Source organism: Equus quagga, chromosome 1, assembly GCF_021613505.1.
Source record: "Equus quagga isolate Etosha38 chromosome 1, UCLA_HA_Equagga_1.0, whole genome shotgun sequence".
Taxonomy (NCBI): domain Eukaryota; kingdom Metazoa; phylum Chordata; class Mammalia; order Perissodactyla; family Equidae; genus Equus; species Equus quagga.
In genome coordinates, this window is record NC_060267.1 from 121,012,590 (window position 1) to 121,033,315 (window position 20,726).

The window sequence follows — 20,726 nt, forward strand, 5'->3', positions numbered from 1 at the left end:
GTGTCTTTTACCCTTTGGCTTGGGCAGATTGCAGCTTTGTTTCAGACATTGCCTTTTGGAAATGGGTCAGTAGGAAAGTTCTATTACCAGAAATCATCTGTTTCAAAAGGAAACTATTCTTCCAACCCAGCTCACTGATATGAAATAGAAAGCGCAATACTTTCTGATGCCTGCTCTAAGACTTTCCACCAGGGTGGGAGCATTGAGGAGCAAACATGCTAAAGGCCAGGTGGGACCTCAGTCCTCACCCAACCTCTGTCAAGCGGGAAGCTGGAGTATCAAGGACTACAAATGTGGAAAGTGGGACATCTTTCTAGAGAGCTACAGATGCTGTTGAAGTTTCAATTTTCTCTGTGGCATTTAAACTGTGTGATTTTTTTTTTTTTTTTTAGTATCAAAGAATAGAAAATTAGTTTTAATTGTTACTTATGAGGCACCATATGGCTACTCTATAATTCTGGCTTCCCATGGAGCTGCATGTGCATATGGAAAATGAAATTAATTGGAAATCACACCCTGAAATCTATTATTAAGTTAATATAGCTAACAGCTTGCGGGGTGTCCTCATACTCAGCGTGATGTAATTGCACATAACAACAAGTAACTATAAACTCATATAGGAGACCAGGAGGGATAAGCAGAGGTCAAAGGGACAGACTTTGGAAAGGAATAGCATTAATAATGGATGCTGCAGCAAACATTTCAGTTCCTCACCATCTATAAACTCAGGCTAGAGGGAAGCAGTTTAATCATATTCAAATGAATTAATCAGCAGTCTTGTGAATTTCACAGCCAAGGGACTGATTTTTATTTTGCCAAACTAGTGTTGTGGTGAGCTAGGGTCACTCTTGGTAGAATTAGTGAGTTATTTAAATTAGACGTTCCCAAACTTAACCATGCATCAAAATCTTTGGAACTCTAAAAACACTGAACTCTGAATCTAATTCCTGGGATTTTGATTCATTAGTTCTGGATTTCTGAATTATTAAGAAGCACTATCAGCGATTCTGATACACCTCAAGCCAGGGACGAAGGAAACCACTGATTTAAATGATATATCATCGCGTGGCTTGATACCTATATTTAAATGATAAAGTCCACAGCTAGTGTGTGTTCAGTTTCCCTAATTTGGTTCCAAACTTTAAAACAGAATAAAATAAGTTAGAATAAAAACATAACCTATGGTCTGATACTTCATTTGGTAAACCTAGAAATAGTGAACAATGTGATGTCTGTGTGCTTTGAATGGAATTTGTTAGTTTATGTGTCTGTCTCCCTTCCAAGACTATGGACTCCGTGAGGGCAGCGGCTGCTGTATTCATCTTGGCGTTCAAGGCAGAGTGCTAGGAAGTCAGTAAATGCTTATGGGCTGTGAATCTGAATGTGAAAAGGGGCAAAAGTGTTCATTTTTAAAATTAATAACTATATTCTCTTCATTATAGGCATCAGAGACTCTCTATTCATAAGATGATGTTAACAACAGTATTATAAATGGCTACACAATTTGTTTTATTCGTATTTCTTAAAGTATCCAACCTTCTATTAGATAATTGAGGATAGAATCCATAGATTTGAAACTAAAAAGGAGATTTTTCCTAATCTTTGTTCTTTTTCCTGTGAGTGATAGATTTGTAAACCTAAGTTATACATGTAAGAGCTGTGTCTAGAATTCTAGTTGAGAGACTCATTGATCATACTTTTTGGATAAATACCAGTCCCGGTAGATGTTTGTGCCAGTGGTGGCTGCTCTTCGTGCATGGTATCAAGGTGCCCCAAGGCTGTATCTATGAAACCTGCTCTTATTTCTGTTTTATCTTCTATAGTTTTACTGTCTCATGCGCCTCACATTGCCTAACAATTACATTTGTTCTCCAATTTCCTTGGGTATGTTACTTCCATTCTTCTATTCCTGCTCTGTTTCTGCCTCAAGGCAGGATAGTGTTGAGAAGCTCTTAAATGCTGTACAGATACTGTGATGTTGAAAACGCCTTGTTATCTGGCCCAAAACATGTTGCCTGTGATAACTGACCGGTTTGGATGTAAGGCAGGGGATCTCATTTATGGAGCAGAGGGAAGGAAATAATGTTGTTAAGGCAAACAGCTCAGGCAGAGACAATGGGAAGAAGGACTTTGACTGTCGAGCTGAACAAAGCCGAGGAAGACTTGCAGATATGGTAGCATCATTTGTGGCCTCACCAGCAGAGACCACTAGCTGCCTCTCAATATCAGCACTCCCCTTCTTCCTGAACAATGGAGCCCTGAGGTTTTTTCTTTTTTCTTTTTTTAATTTAATACTTTATTTTGAAATAATTTCAAACTTATGAAGAATTCCAAGTACCATACAAACACTTTCATCCAGATTCTCCAGCTGTTAACATTTGAGGGCAAGCTAAAGACATGATGACTCCTCAACAAGGAAGCCCTTCCACATCATCAGCCCTCAACCCTCCAAGTCAGGAAACAATGTTAATGCACCACTACCATCCAGTTCACAAAACCCATTCAGATTTCATCAACTGCCCCAGTGGTGTCTCTTTCTTTCCTAAACCAGGATCCAAGTCAGGAACGCACATTGCATTTAGCTGTTATGTCTATTCAATCCCGTCCACTCTAGAACATTTCCTTGGTCTTTCCCTGTCTTTCAAGTCCTTGTTTAAAGCTATTCTTCTGTAGAATGTCTCTCAGCCTGGGTCTATCCAGTGTTTCCTCATGGCCAGATTCAGGTCCTACATTCTTGGTAAAAATGCCATAACAATAATGGTGAGCTGTTCACAGTTGGTCACATTGGGAAGTACATGACGTGTCCCACCACTGATCATGTTGGTGTCTGCCAGGTTTCTCTACCTTAAATTTGATATATTTTCTTTGCAATTGATTAGAATCAATGGACAACTCCTGCCTGAATCACTTACCTCTATGATGGTTGCCAATTGGTGATGCTCATTTGCATCATTTGTGCTATGTTTATGAGTTGGTAATCTATAAGGAAGAGCTATTCCCTCTGTCTTGTTTATTTGTTTATATCAGCAGGGACCTATGAATTCCTGTTTTATTCAGTGGATTGTCATCCATTTCTAAGTCTTTTTGACATGGCTTCACCATTTCTTTGAGCACTTTCTTACTTTCTGGTACAATATGTCCCTGTCTCATCTTTGCCCTTCTCTTGTTCCAGGCCTGGTATCAGGCATTTCTCTACGAAGCCTTGGTTCTTTTTAGTAGAGGTGGTATTTAAAAACCAAGGTCTGGGCATGTGCTTGTGCTCGTTATTGTTGAAGTGTCATTGCTTTTAGGCCGTCTTGCATTCCCTCCAACATCTTCGGTTTGGGGATGTTGTCAGATATGTCGCTGATGTATCTCTATAAGGCACCTCCCCATGTCCCTCGGAAACCGTGTGCCTGGACACCAGCAGGCATACTCCCACTACCTTTGTGCCACTTCCCCTTCTCCCCCTCAGCACCCCTTGTTCTCAGGTACCAGGAGACTCAGTTTTTCAGTAAATACATGGCTACCTGCCGTCAAGACTGTATTTCCCAATCTCCCTTGTGGCTACTTGTGAACTTGTGATTTTAGTTATGGCCAGCGGCAGCCAGTTTGACCATGAAGTGGAGATGATTTGTTGAGGGACTGTGATGCTTGTAGAATTGTGACACCGGTTCTTAACAACTCACCTCTGGACTTACGTGAGAGAAAAATAAACATCTATATTATTTCAAATTTTAAAATTATTATTTAAAATTTTTGTTCTCTCAACAACTAACATAATTCTAACTCATACTTCCCCTGCTAGATAGGAAGGAAACAAAAAAAATTCTGAATTCCATGAGACTGTAAAGAAATGTATAAAGGAGGCCAGCACCAAATTTATAGAGGAATAGTGAGTGCTGAATTTAATCTCCCTCAATGAAGTGACATAATTTATAGAAGTTTAAAAGAATTACATGATACAAAGGATCCTATGGAATGGCATTAACCTTATCAAGCAATAAGAAAGCCAAAACAAAAACAAAAAACCATGCACACAGTAAGTAAAGGTAAAAGGTGAAGCCCTACACAGGGTGGCTGGCTTCTACCTGCTGGAATCAGATGGAATTCCGCAGAATTAGGTAGTGGTATAACCCAATGAAACTAGGTGATATACAGTCCGTGAGGTCACCCAGTTTGAGAGCCCCCATTTGTGTCAGGAGCTGTTAAATATGGTACCAACCTGTCTTGTCAGGAGCACACGAAAAATCACTCCTACCCTGGCTGAGAGGGTGACTTCAATACCTTAGAGTTGTGACCTCATCTGTGACAAGGGATTTGAAAAGTGTTTCCTTAGTTGTATGTTACTATTAACCCCAGGTAGGTTTAGAACTTAGTGAACAGATAATAAAACTTCTGAAACCCATATGATTAATCCTAATCAGTTATTATCTGCATACATTTTTAGTTGATGTGTTTGTAATGTTTAAGAGAATTTGGCATATTAAATAACTAAAAGAGTAGGCACTGAGTCCACTTTATAGGTGTAATTGTATGATTGACCTTACTGTTGTAATTTTTATTTACATTATGAAAAATGTGTTTTTTTGTTTTGGTGAGGAAGATTGGCCCTGGGCTAACGTCTGTTGCCAATCTTCTTCTTTTTGCTTGAGGAAGATTGTTGCTGAGCTAACGTCTGTGACAGTCCTCCTCTATTTTGTCTGTGGGATGCTGCCACAGCATGGCTTGATGAGTGACATGTAAGGGCTGTGCCCGGGATCTGAACCTGTGAACCCCAGGCCAGCAAGGTGGAGCACATGAACTTAAGTACTACGCCACCAGGCCACACCCAAAAGATAAGTTTTTTGACAAAGGTTATAAATAGTATTGTAATACTTTGGAAGTTCACAGAATCTTTTATTTTAATTTGTGAGGGAAGCACTGATTCAATTTAGTACTTGAGAAGGTTTTGCTTGTCAGACCAGACAATTGAAGTGCTTAAGAAAAGAAAATGGATATATTCAGTTTATAAATTCAGTTTAAAATGTTTAAGAAAAATTGAATTTGTAAATGATACTGATTGCTGAAGGGGAGTTTAGTGTGTCCAACTTGAGTGTTTGAGCCTGAGTTGTTTGAATTAATCAAAAGCCCCCTTGAAAGTGAATGTTGAAATCTTAAGTTTATAAATAGAGTGATAAGAATTGCAAGTTGAACTCAATGGCTTATTAAAAAAATGGATTTTTAAGCATTTGTCACTTTACTGAAGCAAATATTTATTTTAAAACCACAAGTGGGCTCTTCTTTGCTCAAAGCCACCCTGGATCTCCCAAACACATTAACACATGGAATGTTCCCCTCCTACAGTGGCGATAACCAAAGAACTGTGGTGGACAAGATTGCAGTCCTGCCAGGGACTGGATGCCAGGCTGATCGCCAAAGCTGATTTCTGGTGACACTGTCCATGCCAACATGGTGAGGTTGGGGACTATTGGCCCCCAGCAGATGAGCCACTGCCCCGGGCAGCAAGACAATATTCACATCCCCTCTTGGTTGGGATGGAAGGTGTAATAGAAAAAGCATGGGCTGGAGTTCAACACCCCTCAATAAGTCATTTATTGTCTTTTTAACTCCAGTGTTTCCAGCTGTATTCTGGAGACAATAATTTCTAAATTATGGAATTATTAGGAAGATTGAAGGTAATAGGTATAAAGCATCCAGTGTATTGCTTGACACCTAGGAGGGGCTCAGACAACTGTGGCATTTGATAGAAGAAGATGTGAAGGCTGATGAATTAGTTTGGGAACTGCTTGGGGCCAGATCAGAGGGTGTAAGGCATAAACCCCATAGTATGTCACATTCATTAGTCATCTGCTATGTCGCCAGGCGTTGGTAAAGTCTTTACATGAATTACATCCTTGACTTCTCCCTGTAACCCATGAGATATTTGCTGTTATCCTCTCCACATTACAGATGAAAAAATTGAGGTTTAGAGAGCTTAAGTGACTTTAAATTTTTACAAAATCAAGTAAAAGTTGAACCAGAATTTGAATCCAAGCAACCCTATGGTAGACAGTGGACTTGAATCCACAGTCTTGTGTTCCTGTGTCGTAGACATTCCTGTCTGCAGTAACAGTGCCTCAGAGAAGGTAGGGCCAGTATTGCCTTTGACTTTGCAGAATTGCTCTGTGACTTTTGCACGCCATCAGTTTGGACTGCTGTCTTTTTTAACGTGCATAATAAAAGTACTGAGGGAGTACACCAATGGAGTGGGCTTTGTTTTATGATTGGGTATATGAAATCACAAAAACATTTGGTTGCGTAGACAGTAAAATAAGTTGTCCTTGAGGCTGTTAATCCTGGTGAGCTACCTGATGGGCGTAGCCTTTCATGCATAGCTCAATGAGAAGTTTTTGTTGCTGCTGTTACTAGGCCATCATCTTTTCTCCATTTTAATTGGCCGCCATTTACCCCAGAAGCCATCATTAGGACTTCTGGTCAGATGTGAAACTGGATGACTTGCCTTCTCTCTGACCAATGTCACCTCACCCTGCCCCAAATCTCTTTCACTCCCCTAAACTTGAATAGGTGAGGGTAATGGGCAGTCATGCTCAGGTGGCGTGGGTGGAGCTTCAGCTCTGGCTGGATCCTGTGCTCTGGAATTTCTAACTGTGTGTTCTTGGACAAGGGACTTTATTTCTTTGAGTTTCAGTGTCCTATCTCTAGGAATAGTATCTCCTGCAGAGGGCTGATTAAAGTGAAGATAAATGAGACAAGTAAAGTCCTTTGAACAGTTCTTGGTGGGTGCTTAGTGCTGAGTATGTCGTATCCTTAAGACACATAACAACAACCCAACCACCATAGTAACAATAATAGCAAAGGCAGTAAAGACACTAAAGGACAGATAACCATGTGTCCTAACGCTGATGTACAAAACACCAGCCAAGCTCAGCGTCTAGCCTGCTTCCCAGCTCAATTTCCCTCCCCTGCAGGCTGCCACAGGGCTGGAGAGGTCCCAGTGTCAATGTTGGGGGAGGGAGGCATCTGCTGGTACAAGCCTCGTCCCACTAATGAGGCCCGAAGTTGAGCTGCTCCAGATGGAATCAAATGCTGTGTTCTCTGCCAGGAAGTGTGGAGGATGGGCCAGGGCCATTAGTGCCAGGCCACAGTCATGGATATCAAAAGGGTGATGGGCTAAAAGTAAGGGAACACTTGGGCCTTGGAACTAAACAAATTGTCCACATGTAAATAAAAACATGGTGTGCATTTGTGGCAAGGGAATCTTGTCTGGGGTCCAGAGTTGCTCAGTTTACTTACTAAAGCGATAGTCCCTCTGGGCAGGGCTAAGGCTGTGCTAAATGTCTATAGATTTTGGCTGCTTTTGGAGGCATCTGACTCTTTTTAACCTGATGTGAACTTTATGTTCTTATCAACCATGACCATATTTTATTTATCATTTCTGAATGGTTGGAAAAAATACAAGACAGCATCTTATGTGTTCTTAACCCTTGTAAAAGTCAGTAATAGTAGATTTATTATTTATTATAAAATTACTTTGCCCATAGGACAGCATATTCATCTTGATCATCATTGTCTACTATTTACTTGATCTTATGATGTAAGTATAAGTATAAGCTGGTATCAGTAAGTATAAGCCAGGCATTGTGTTAAGTACTTTACATACTATACATATATTTTTTTCCCCTCATTTAATACTCATAGCAACTCTGGAAGGTAAGTGCTATGTTTGTCATCTTCATCTTCATCTTATAGATGAAGATGATATCTTATAGATGAAGAATAGAGAAAATTGAGATTCTTTTCTCTGGCCAAGGTCCCTTAGCTGGCAATAAGGGGCAGAGCCTGAGTTCTAATTCTAAGCTCCCTGACCCACAGCTTGTGAACTTGGCCACTGCACCTTGCTCATCTCCACTATGTTTTCTTCTTTAGGAGAGACTTCAGAGGGATGGTAAATTGGTGTATGTAGAAAGGAGATGTTTTAATAATTCTGCACATCTGTACATCTTAGAATATTGGTGCTGAAGGGTACCTCAAGAGGGTAATTCACCCCTTTGTGTCACCCTTAAGAAGACAGATGATTTGAGGAACAGTGACTTATCTTGAGTCTCACAGGGGTGAATCTTCATATTAGTTGCATGGACCTCATGTGAGTGGCATGTCAGATGCAGGTAATTCTGGCAGGCACAGATGTCTGTGCCCCAGGCCCAAGAAACACCACGGCTGGCTTTGAACCGGAGGATGAGCTGCTGACTTGAGAAGTGGCAGAGTTTTGCCACTATCCTCCATTTGGAACCACATCTTCCATGAAATGAGGGAGTGATGCATGGTAAGCCCAGTTCAGCTGAAAGGCAGTGTTCTGTGTGCTTCTCAGGCACCCATATAATCTGATGGGTGATAAGCTCATTTAAAAATAACTGTTACTTCCCCTTATTTTCAGAAATAATACATGTTCTTTGTAGCAAATTTTCAGTCGAAAAGAAGAAAAAATTACCTGTAATCTCCCCCTCCCCAAAATAATCAGAGCTAACACTTTGGTATATTTCATTCCAGATTTATCCTCAGTATATATATAAAATATGTATAATATAATATATGTGCCTGTACGTATATTTAATGGTATGTATTTTGGATTACAGCAAGCTTTTTTAAATCTCCATTTAGCAATATACTGTTACTGTTCTTACCAGGTCAAATAAACATTTTATTTAAATCTGAAAATGTTTTTTCTCTGATTATAAATGGCATAAGCAGTCATTTAAAAAAGTACAGGTAATATCAGAACTATAAAGAAGGGAGTAGAAATTATTTGAACCTTCACTCCCTATAGATAACCACTGTTGATGTGGGTTTAATATCATTTCAGACTTTTTTAGGCATTTATATCTGTATTTTCTTAAGTTTGCAAAAAGGTAATGTACTCTAGTTTATAACACAGATATGTTTTGGCTTTTATCTTTTAAATACTTTCTGGTGGTTTTCATTCAAAAACTGCAGGCTTATTGAAAGTCTAGTGTCCCACAATGTTAAGCTTCAGGCAAGTGGCAGTGACATTGACAGCATAGAAAAGCTTTGGGTTAAAGATTGTCATTTTCATCACTCCATCACTTAAGCATCAGACCAAGGCTCCAAGCCTCATCCTGGCTTTTCTGGAGGTTGCAAGTATCCCCAGGAGAATTCACTTCCCTTTTCAAAATGGAATAGCCGCTCCAAAATACCAGGACAGATGTGGTGCAAAGAAACATCTTTGATGCAGCTATTACTGATAGTTTCCTCTGAGCTTACAAAACATCCTTGCTGTAAAATTGCATGTTTTAAAATAGTTTGTTGTTCTTAAAAAGTTACATGTGCTCATGGTTAAAAAGAAATTCCTTTTGAAATCAGCACTTTGCATATCATTGACTCTGGCTTAGAAATGGTTGAAGCAGGTTTCTGATTTGGAGGTAGTCGGGGTGTGGCAATGCTGATTCCTTTTGTACATAGCCTTGAATAGTTGCATCTCTGTTGGCTGCCTACTAGAGGCCAAGCATTGAATTTTGTGCTGAGGTGTATGAACTTAATATTTTGTTATGTTTAGTTTCAGTGGAAATTCAGTAAGAGGCTCAAGATCCCCGTTGTCAGTGCTGCTCTATTTAGATATTTTGTTCTAAGGACACTCTTGTAATGTGTTCTCGGAAGCAATAATATATTTCTTGATTGGATTTGGGTCATTCAGATATATGCATTTATCAAAACTTATTGAATGGCACACTTCAAATTTGGGCATTTCACTGTATGTAAATTTTCTCTCTCACCAAAAAGGAACCATAACTAAATACTGAACTTTAGTTACTGATAGGGGGGCTGAAGAATTTAAGGGTAACTGTGCTGATGTCTGCAACTTAACTTTGAAATGCATGAAAATATAAGACAGGCTGTGATGGATGGAGAGATATATGATAAGCAAATGTAGTAAACTGTTAGCAGGTGTAGAATCTGGGTGGTGAGTATGGATGTTTACTATCGTTTGGCTTTTTTCTATGTGATTGGAAATTTTCATAATAAAATATTGTGGGGGAACCCATTAATGAGGGTCTATGTAAGGGGGTTAAAGCATAGTCTCTAGAATTATTTTTCTGGCTTAAAAATTCTGACTCTGCTTCTTGCTAGCTGTGTGACTCTGGGAAACTCAACCTCAGTTGGGTTATTTCTTAATATGGATGATGAATACACTTAACACAAATCTCATTCCATGTAAGCTCGTAACAAACACTGTGATGAGGAAGTCACGGTACAAATGAAGGATCCTGTGCTGAGGGCCTGCGATGTGCCTTGCACTCTGATGTGGTCGTTTTCAGGGGGAATGAGGTGATCTCATTCCATATCACACTGTGTGTGCCCTTCAGTAGAAACAAACGCTAGAGAAGGTAAGAGGGGTGTGATTAGCAAAACAGAGAGTGGCTTTATTAAGTTTGACAGCAACCCTCCCTGGCTCTGTGGATCCTCCTTGGCATGACGTCTCCTTTGAACTAGAAGGGGCTTCGGAGGAGAGGTGGCATCTGCTTTGTTAGACTCTAACATTCTCGAGTCGATGTTAATTTAGTTGATTGTAAAAATTGCTCCTTTTGGGTAAGGCTAGGTCATCTCCTGTTTGGGGGTTATCTTGTTTTTAGCTCTATAGACAGGTGTCCTGGGAAATTCTAGGGTAGCAAGCTCTCCTCCCCTACCCACAGTCAAATCACGTTGATGTGTTATGACAGCCTGTTCCAGTCTTGTGCTGGGAGGCAAAGAGAAAGGGTCAGGAACCTGGAAAAGGCTGCAGCTTGGTTTAAGGACACCAGCATGGGGGATGAAAAGAGAATATTTCAGGTAATTCTGTGTATGTGCTGTTTGTTTCTGGCTGTCTGATATCATGCTACTGGAAACTAAGGTGGAAAACAGAGTAAAATATTTTGGAGTTGAGGGAGAGCGTGGAGTATAGAACAAGGGTTGGCTACAGTTTGAAAGGTGAGTGAGCTGCCAGTGGGTAGGAGGGGTAGACTTATATGCTGGCTTTCCAGCAGCATTAATGAAATGTGAATCTTGAGAGTAAATATCTTGTTATGATTGGGATTTCAAAGACTTCTTGGTTGGTCATGTGTGAAATAGGACTTGATTTCTCTGCCACACTAATACCATTGGGGAACTACTTAAAAGCTGTCAGAATTTTCTTTTAGTCTTACCTATATGGATGCTAGCTAGCTCTTGAGTATTTTCCTGTGTTGTCTTGGGTGTTACAATTCCAAACTCAACTTAAAAATTTTATTATGTTTTCCCCAAGAAGTAAAATGCATACCAGCTTGTTCACGCATTAATTTCCTGTTTATAACACTTCACCTGACTCCCTCCAGTATGAATTTTTGTTCAAACCGGGCATTTTAAAAAAAGATGCAGAAAGTCCCAGAAGAGACCATCCTGGCTTTAATGCTTCAAAGATAATCAGAAAAGTAGTTCTGAATACAGTCCAAGAAAGCAGGTCCAGGTTTTACGGCTTCTGAGGTCGGGTGTAGAGGGGGTTGATAAGGAGTGCTCCAGTTCACAGGGATTAAGTGTGAAAGTCCTTATTTGGGAGTGGTTCTGAGGAGAGTGTGCCAGGAGGTGGAATTTGAAGTCAGTGCCCAACTCTCTGGCTGTTGAAACTGAAGTTAGTTATCTCAGATAGAGTTGAACATGCCCTTAAATACCTTGGAAGCATTACAAAGAAGGGAGGGAGAAAAGGAGGATTGAAGAGAGGGAAAGAGGAAGGAGGGAGGGAGGGAGAAAGGAAGGAAGGGTAGGACGAAACCAAAGAAAGCTGACAGAGAGAGAAAAGGGAAAAGTATTTCTCAGGCCTTCACAGCCCTTGAAAGTCAGCCAACTATTAACTCTCCCCAGTTCACTGAAATCGCAGGGTTTCACCCACCAGGATGCAATCTAAAGTCCTCTCCGTGTTTAACATTCAAGCAGTAGACATCGATTTCAGGCACAATGCATGGATCAGGATAGGCAGTAAAAGAATAAGACAGCGCAATTTAAAACTCAATGCAATTTGAAAGCGACATAACAAATTATGCAGGACCTCAATAGATGTGCGTATTGTGGTTCTGAGATCGTTCATCTCTCTTAGGGTGGGTCATTTCTGGCTTCTTCTTACCTCCAGTGTGTCATCAACCACTTTACCAATTTAAAATGGAAAATAAAAGCGTCCTGGATTCCTTTTTATGGCACATCACCAAGCCATTATTTGGAATTCTGTATCTCCGGCATTTGGAACTGTAGCAGATTTTGTCTGGAATATATGTTTATGTGCAGATTGGGAGGGGCTGAACATAGACTCTATTGCTGCTTTTAAACAGCTGCTTAGTTTGAATCTCACTAACCTCTTGGGGACATTTCATAGGGGCCCTTTGGAGAGTTAGCTTACCTAATTGGTGGCTTTTTAAAGAACTGTCAATCTAAATAAAGAGGTAAACTGAGGCAAGCTCAAGAAAATAATGAATTTATTTGGAAATAGCAGAGGAATTGAATTTGGAACAAGCAGACTATGGTGAACCATGGGCAAGTCCGAAGAGACAAAGGGAAAGCCAACTTTTATTAGGTTTTAGGAGGAAATTGGGGAGGGTTGTTTTGAGTACCAGTTCATTGGAGACGAACAAGCGTTGCAGGTTGTGGCAGTTCTTATTGGCTGTAAGCAGTGGTAAGTGCATCGCTGTTGGGGCAGGGAGCGATTCTTTTCTTAAAAGCAGGAAATGAAATTCCCTTGTGAAAAATGTCCTCCCTTGTACCAAAGAAAGTAACATTTTTAATATCACGGATGAGAAGCTGAGCCGGAGAGAATTTTGTACAAAGAATTCTATACAAACTGACCTCGTATCTTCTTCCTGTTGGTTCTCAGGCCGCAGCAAGTGGTACGTGCACGAGAGCTCCCCCTTCAGGGCTTCCTGACTCTGTTTTAAATGAGGTTTTCCTTTCTTTATTTTCGCATCGCCATGATAAAATTGGAGATCTTAAAAGCACTTAGGATAAAATGACTAAATTTAACAAAGACCATAATTGTGTTTTTGTATCTATCTGCTTTTCTTGAATATAGGGAAATAAACTTTAATACGTAGAGGTTTTCTGAAGATCTGAAATGACAAATGTGAGTGCTGAATCCTGGCGTGCTTTACTGCTTAATTTGAAGTGGGGCCCTAGTGATTTCTAATTTAAATAGGTAATTAAGAAAGCCAAACAAATATAGATAGAACAGCAAAGTAGGCTTTCTTATTTGTTTATTCCTTCCTGTCTCCACCTCCCACACCCCCCCACCCCCAACCCTGTCTATCTGGAAAACTCACAACTCTTCTTAATGGCTCTTCTCTCTTCTCTGCTGCTCAGCCTGACTTGACACTGTTTCCCCTTCTCATGTATTTGATTCTTAATATTTATTATAGCATTAATATATTTCAGTAGTTATTTGTTTTTATCTGTTTCCTCCAGTAGATTTTAAGATTCTGACTTTTTCTTTTTCTTTAAATTCCCGCAGAGAAGTGCTCAGCAGAGGTTTTGAAAGGGCAAAACTTCTTCCTGCCACTCTCGATTTTCTTGTATCACACTTTAGGCGGTCGTGTTGTAAGATCTTGAGCCATGTTTCTTGAAGAGATGCCCCTCAAATACAGGCCTCCCTGACCCCATATCATAAAACTGTAAAGGCTGATTGGAAGGGAACATTTAAATATTCAGGACAAACCACAATGGATAACTGCCTACATTTATCTCACATTTTAAACTGTTATTTTTATGAAAGCACATGATAATTGCAAAAAAAAAAATTTAAATTGGTACTGAAAAGATGTAATGCTCCACCCGTAATACCACTCCCTACCCGCTTAAGATAACCTGTTAATAATTCGGTTGTTGTCCATTTAGATTTCATTATGACTATATAATGATTCACAAATGTGAGTATTTATTTTTTTTAAGTAATAATCATTAAGGGCCATTTAAAGCTTATAGTGTATGTGGGGGGCATTTTCCCATGTTCATACATAAAGATATACATCATGGTTAGTGGATATATATTATTGTGTTACTTCATTATGTGGATATATAAAATTTATTTTTCCAATCCCAAATGTCCAAATGCTCATGGGCATTTTGGTGTTTTTTAGTGTTTCATCATTATAATTACACTGCAGTGAAAATCCTTCTTTCTGTAGTTGATTTTCATAGAAGTGGGGTTTCTCTACCAAAGGGTTTTCTGTGAGCAGTGGGCAGATGGACTCCTAGTTGTCTTAGAACATTCCAAGTGCTTCTTACCCATCATGAATTTTTCAGGAGCGTGGAAGAGATGCCTAGTCCTATTCCTTGCTTTGCACTGGGCTCAGGAATTGGTGAGAAGGATTTTGAATGCACTCTGTAACTGGGAAATCAGGCATGTACAGACCTGTCTGGAGAAAGGATCTGTAAAGAGTAGAGCTGGTTAGAGAGTCAAGGGGTTCCTGCAAGATGCTCTCTGTGAGTGAGGACAGGAGATGTCTGGGCAGCAGAGGCTGCAGCTCTAGGGGCACAGAGATCTCAGGTTTGGGGTGAGGTGGTGCCTGATTGAGCTTGAGTCTCCCCTGGAGAGTGTGTGTCCTCAGGGGTAGAGACTGTGCTGTTGAGCAAAATAGAGGCACCCTCTCTGTATCTCTGGGGGCTCAGGCACTCTGCTTGAGAAGCCCTTGAAAGGACCCTCTTGTGAGAAGCTGAGGGATCTTCGTTGGTTGCCGAGAGGGAGAGGCCTAGAGGAAGCTGGTGGTGGTGTGGTCAACAGACCGTGGGCAGCAGAATGAGGCCATTGAAAGGCAGTGGAGCTGTCTCCAGACAGTAGCATATGAGAACATCTCTCACCAGATGGACAGCCAGGTAGAGGAATTGACTTAAAGAAAAGAAAACAGGGAAAAGGCAAGAGTCCTAGTCAAGATGGTGGGAGATCTTAGAATACTAATGATATTGCTGTGAAAGTGAAAGAAACATCTTTAAATATGGGTGCAACCAGGCAGTGTGTATATTACATACATTTTAAATTTCATAGTCCTTTCAATTAACTCTGAAAATAACCTTCATGAGTTTATTTTCCCATATTAGTTCTGGGCATTGCCACCTTTTCCCCCCTCTTTATCATCACTGGTTAAGGTTAACAGGAGATCCCCTTTTATGTCTCTATTATCAAGTAGCTTCCGCTGTCTGCTACTAAAGGACTGATATGCCCTGGCCCGGGATAGGTTCTGAAGCCACTTAGAAAAATTTCAGAGCTGTTAATTCTGAACCTGCAACAGTAATGGGCTCTGCCTTCAGATGTCTTTATCATCATCTGTAGTAATTTATACTGTGTCGACTTGGTTAAGGTGGAATTACATTTCCCAGAATCTCTTTCCCTATATAATTTCAGGTTAGAGTTGACCAGATTTGGAATTTGCACAGAATTTGGAGGGTAGCCCTTACCATCTGATGGGATGATGGACAGATGTAGACATGCTGGCAAGATGGCCCATGTTCCTCTCTGCTCCGTATCCGGCTATTTTCCCTACTGCTGACCTTGCTGATCAGCACAGACCCAGACCCATCATGAGATGATGGCAACAAGTCCCATACCCTTCTCCACAGCTCCTGGATGTGCTGGTTTCTGTGGTTGGCAGGTTGGTGACTCCTGTGATCCTCCAGCCCCCACCTTCAGACCTACCCTTTCTCAGCATCTCACGGAACTGTGTCATCTTTAATTCCTGTAATAAATCCCTTATCCGTAACTCATAGTAGTTCTGCTTCCCTAACTGAACCCTGGATGAACACATATTTGCCTTGAAAATCAGAGAAAAAATGATTTTTTTATAGCTAGTCCTCCTTTATCCTTATTTCCCTTCAAATGTACCACAAAATACTGTAGAAATACTGTTGGTCTTCGTGAATGCTTTTCATCTTCCATAACCGTTTCTAGGATCTGTTGAGGTTACAAATGTCACACAGGTATTTTTATTATCAATGTATATCATTAATCCATCTTGTAATCTGTAAGACCACAGTAAAATTTTCTTCTGGAAATTTCTTCTTTGGAGGAAACTTTTTTCCTGAAAAATTGTCATTTTTAAAGTGGTTTAATTTGCAGAAGATTTGTTTAATGTCCTGTGGTTGCAATCTTATAGTATTAGAAATTCTTTGATTAGCTACAGGTGCTTGAATAAGGTCACGTGGATATTTTTGCCATCAATTTTAGGAGGTTCTATCCTTAAGCTTTCTTATAGAAGTATGTCTTTTAATCTAATAGGCAAACTCTAGGATTGGTTTATTGTATTAAACTACAGAAAGAGTAAGTTATGACAACTGAATCAAGCTTCTCTGGAGGTAATTTTTATCTAGCTTTAAAAATTTTATCACCACGGAGTGTGTATTAATGGTTGTGAAAGCAATTAATAACATCAGTGACAAGATCAGAAGAGTGGGCTAATTTATCATTATAGATTTTAATGAGGCCTGTAATCTAGTAATAAATATATAATGTTTTTAAAAGTATGGCAATATGAAAAAATGATTTATTAGGAATTTTTATAGGAACTAAAATTAAAATTACTCCCTTGAAAACAAGAACATGTTCTGTGTTAAGATAATATTATTGTCTTCATTATAATCAATAAGTTGTTCAAAGTGGCATTATCATGCTCCCACAGTATCCAAATGAAGGAATTATTTTAGATAATGTGGAATTAATTGGCTACCATGTTCAATAGGATATTTAAGATATAAAACTTACATAAAAGCTTTATCACTAAAGGATTTCTTAATGTGAAATAATGTCTTCTTGGACAGTTTTCTATTTGTATCACAAAACCCCTGTTCTAGAGATGATCTTGTTTCCATCTTTTACTTATGTTTATAAATCACTGTTTTAGGTATGTGCAGTTTGCATCTTTGATGGCCAACAGTCTGGTGGAGAGCCAGGTGTCTCTAGTCCTAATTCAGTCTAGGGTTGTGACCAATGGGGAAGTGGCATATTCTAATGTCTTGTATGTTTGGAATTCTCTGTCCCAACTTTGGTGAGCCCATCTCAGATATGTTGAAAGTTGAAATAATTGTTTCCGTCTCAGAGATGTCATTGGGCATATGGAAAGAGTCACCACAGTATTATCTTATTCCTAGCAACCTAGTTACAACTTGAGCAAATAGGAGTCAATCTATAGGAGATATTACATTAATGACTGAAGATGAGTAATTCTCCAATTTTATGTTCAGGTTGTGGTGTCATAGTGAAAACACAGAAGTTAGCTCATTTCCTTTTGGAAATTGGCACTTAGGCCTCTAACTTATCACCTTGTAACTGTGTGTTCTTCATAAAGGTTTATCTTTCCATAATACCCTTCTGCTCTTCTCTTGCCTCACTTACTGCCTTCTCCTTGCCTTCCTATAGTAGATGAATCTGAAATACATTTTAACTTTCTCAATTCAGGATTCTATCAATCCTCATGAAAGGTGATTGTCATACTAGAAATTACACCTAACAGCTGTGCTGAAAAGTGGCTGTTCCAATTTTGCTCCAGATAGTAAACCACAGAAATCCTAGTCCCCCCAACCAGTCCCGTATTTTTGACTCCCAGCTGAGGATCCTCAGAGTGGTCAGCTCGCTGCAGTGTTGCTGTGTAGAGTGCCACGTTTGGTACTTAGGAAAGTATTAGATTTTGGAAGAGAGCAATGCTGAGTAAAATCCAGTTCAGTAATGCAAATATTTGCTTCCTTACTAAACTGTTTAAAAAGGATGGTTGAAGATAACTTACCAATATTCTTGATTAACATTTTCAGACATTTACCATGGCCCATTTGCATTATGGTTCTGAACTACATCTTGTGGACATTATTTTGCATAAATGTGTTTTCAGAATGTCATCTCTAAAAAGCAAAGTGAACCAGTTTTATAAAGCTTGCCTAATTAAAGACGTTTCTTATTTACCCTATTTAGGTTATGCTTTCCTTAATGAATTTAATTTTTTTCTTTTAAATTTAATAATACTTCCAAGAATGTTTATTATCCAGCATGGGACTATTGGGGGACTATAAGAATTGGTATAAAACTGGTATAAAGTTGGTATAAAACAGTATTACTGCAATTAGAATGACACTTGTTATGGTAAAAAAAAGAGAGGAAAAGAGACATTATTTTAATGCAGCTAATAGAGTGAAACGAGACCATGGAGTGAGGTTTTTTTAGGCTTTCTAAGTGACTATAAATATCGTTCTCTTAACTGGTATGGTATTTGACAGTCTTACATAGCCATAAGTTTATCAAATATGTCTCTTACAGTGCTTTTTCTCCTAAATATTTACAAATTATAGTAAACTGGTTCTCATCAGACTGAGTAGAAACCTAGCTGTGAGCCCTGCTTGTTATCAGAAACTCACATGAAAAGGAACAAAAGAGAGTGAACGTGTTGCATGTTTAGGCTACTGCATATAAGAGTAGCAGTTAAGAGCAAGGAATTTGGAGTTATATAGACCTGGATTTTACCACCTCAGAACCCAGTAATATGGCTATCAATGTATAGGTGCCATCTATTTCCACACAAGACCTTTTAGAGTCAGTGTTTTTTTCCACCTCCATCTCTTTTTAGCTTGTTATCTTAAAGTATGATTAAATCATCTTATGTATGCAGACAAAAATTGAATTTGTGTATGGGATATTCCTTAGTAATTATGTTTGGGAATGGGGAGGTAATGTAAAAAAGAAATCTAGAGATTTGTGTGAGTTTTTGGAGAAATGAGATCTTTAAATAAAATAGAAACAGTGACATTAAGTGTAGATCAACTTGGTAAATGCTGAATGAAGAGACTAGTTACTGTTCAGTAGGATTTGGTCACTTTACCTAATTTTCAGTACTTTGGGTAAATAACCACATGAATTCAATTACTATTTGTGAGTTTCCTTCAAGATGAGAAAACTTCCTTTACTTTTGGCTACTGACCTTCTCTACTGATTTAGCACTTGAAATCTAGCCAGAAGAGATGTTTATAGTGATGAAGTTGTTTTTGGCCTAGGGTATAAATTGCAGAAGATGTACCTAGATTGGATATAGTCTTTTTCTATTTACCCCGATATGTGGCTGTACAGTCTCCGAAGTGGTTGCTTGGTCTACAAGCTGGGTGGCATGGAGTTTGACATGTGGTCAAATGGTAATACGTACGTTTGACAACACTTCATGGAGGTCACAGCTGTTTCTGTGTCTTGACGTTTAGTGCCTAAAGCTTATCTAATCAAGCCTGTGTAATGCCAATTAACAATGCCCAATTAGATATGCTGTCCGGCCTTCAAGTTTTGCTCTTGGCAGGCTTGGAGAGGAAAGCATCTTTCTCCTGGATGACAAGGATTTGAAAAATGGTAATGGCAATCGAATGCTGGTTATCCTTTTCAAGATCTGAAAGAAATCATGATTAAAAACTTGAATAGGCAACAAAAAAGTGTTTTTTCCACTTGATGTCTTGAAAAGAGAAATTGGAAATGCCTTCCTATATACCACTTTTTTAGTTAATTGCTGGAAATAACTATAATGATGATAGCTATCATATTTTGACTCTTTTTTTTTTTTTAATGCACCGGGCATTGAGATAAGTGCTTGACCTACTATATATCATTTATTCTTTACCTGATCCTAATACTAGATTACTTTATTATGACCATTTTACAGATGGGCATGCTACTTTTATCTTTCTGAATCTCAATCTCCTCTTCTCCACAAAGAAAGTGCTAGGCGGAGTGGGAGATTTTAACTCAGGTCTGTTTAACTTCAAAGTCCTGTTTACTCCTGTTCTTACCTGCAGTAGCCTAAATATCCAATAAATCCATTTTACTGGGTTCCTTTCCTGGTGACTTTTTGATAATGAGCAGTCATCATAGCTTGCCTTCTACTCAGTTTGATGGGAACCAGTTTATATAAGACATGATTTGAGTGACGTTATAATGGTTCATATCCAGGGCAGAAACAATTGTCATAAGGTACATAAGGCAGTGAAGAAAGACCTATAGTTTGCTTCTGAGAAGAGGTGAACCCTGATTTTCTGAGTGTAAGCAAATATGGGAGAAAGGAAGACCAACTAATAAAGACAATGGATCGGCTGGAGTGACTATCTTATTCAATGCCTTCATGGTGTCAAATCCTTCTGTAGCTCCCCTTTGCCTTCATGATAAAATCCTCTGTGGCTCCTTGTATTTGAACCTTTGCCTGCCTGTCTATGAGTAATAACAACGACAGTTAATAGCTGAAACAGCCAACTCTTATGAGGCTCTCACTTTACGTGAATGGTGGCAGATACCAACAATTTTTTTTTTACCATCTCTGCTCCAGTGGAAATAATCCTCTTCATTCTTTACAATATACAGAGGTAATACATGGACTAATTGATTGTGGCAATAGTCTTTCATTAATGATGTGAGTTTTCAGGCTCTTGGGATAAAGTGTTTGCATATATTATCTCATTTAATTCTTAAAGCAATCCTCATCATTGTTTCACAATTGAGTAAACCGAGTCTCAGAGACATTAAGTAAGTTGCCCAGTGTCACACAGCTGGGTAAGGGATGAAGGCTGGATTGAAACCTGGGTATGCAAATTCTAAACCTGGTATGCTGAACCAGAAAACAATTAGAACCTTCTAGAAGGTTGCCTGACTTAGTTTTCTGATTTTAGACAAAAATGAATCCCAAACAGACAATGCCAGCTTGGCCTGAAGATGAGTCCTATTTGGTTTATTAAACATA

At 39.2% G+C, this 20,726-nt stretch overlaps 1 protein-coding gene across 1 annotated transcript in view; it reads left to right on the forward strand.

The window, feature by feature from the left end:
• The window catches only part of SUCLG2 (succinate-CoA ligase GDP-forming subunit beta), a 258,248-nt gene that overhangs the window by 109,674 nt on the left and 127,848 nt on the right, over positions 1 to 20,726 (forward strand). The window lies entirely within an intron of this gene.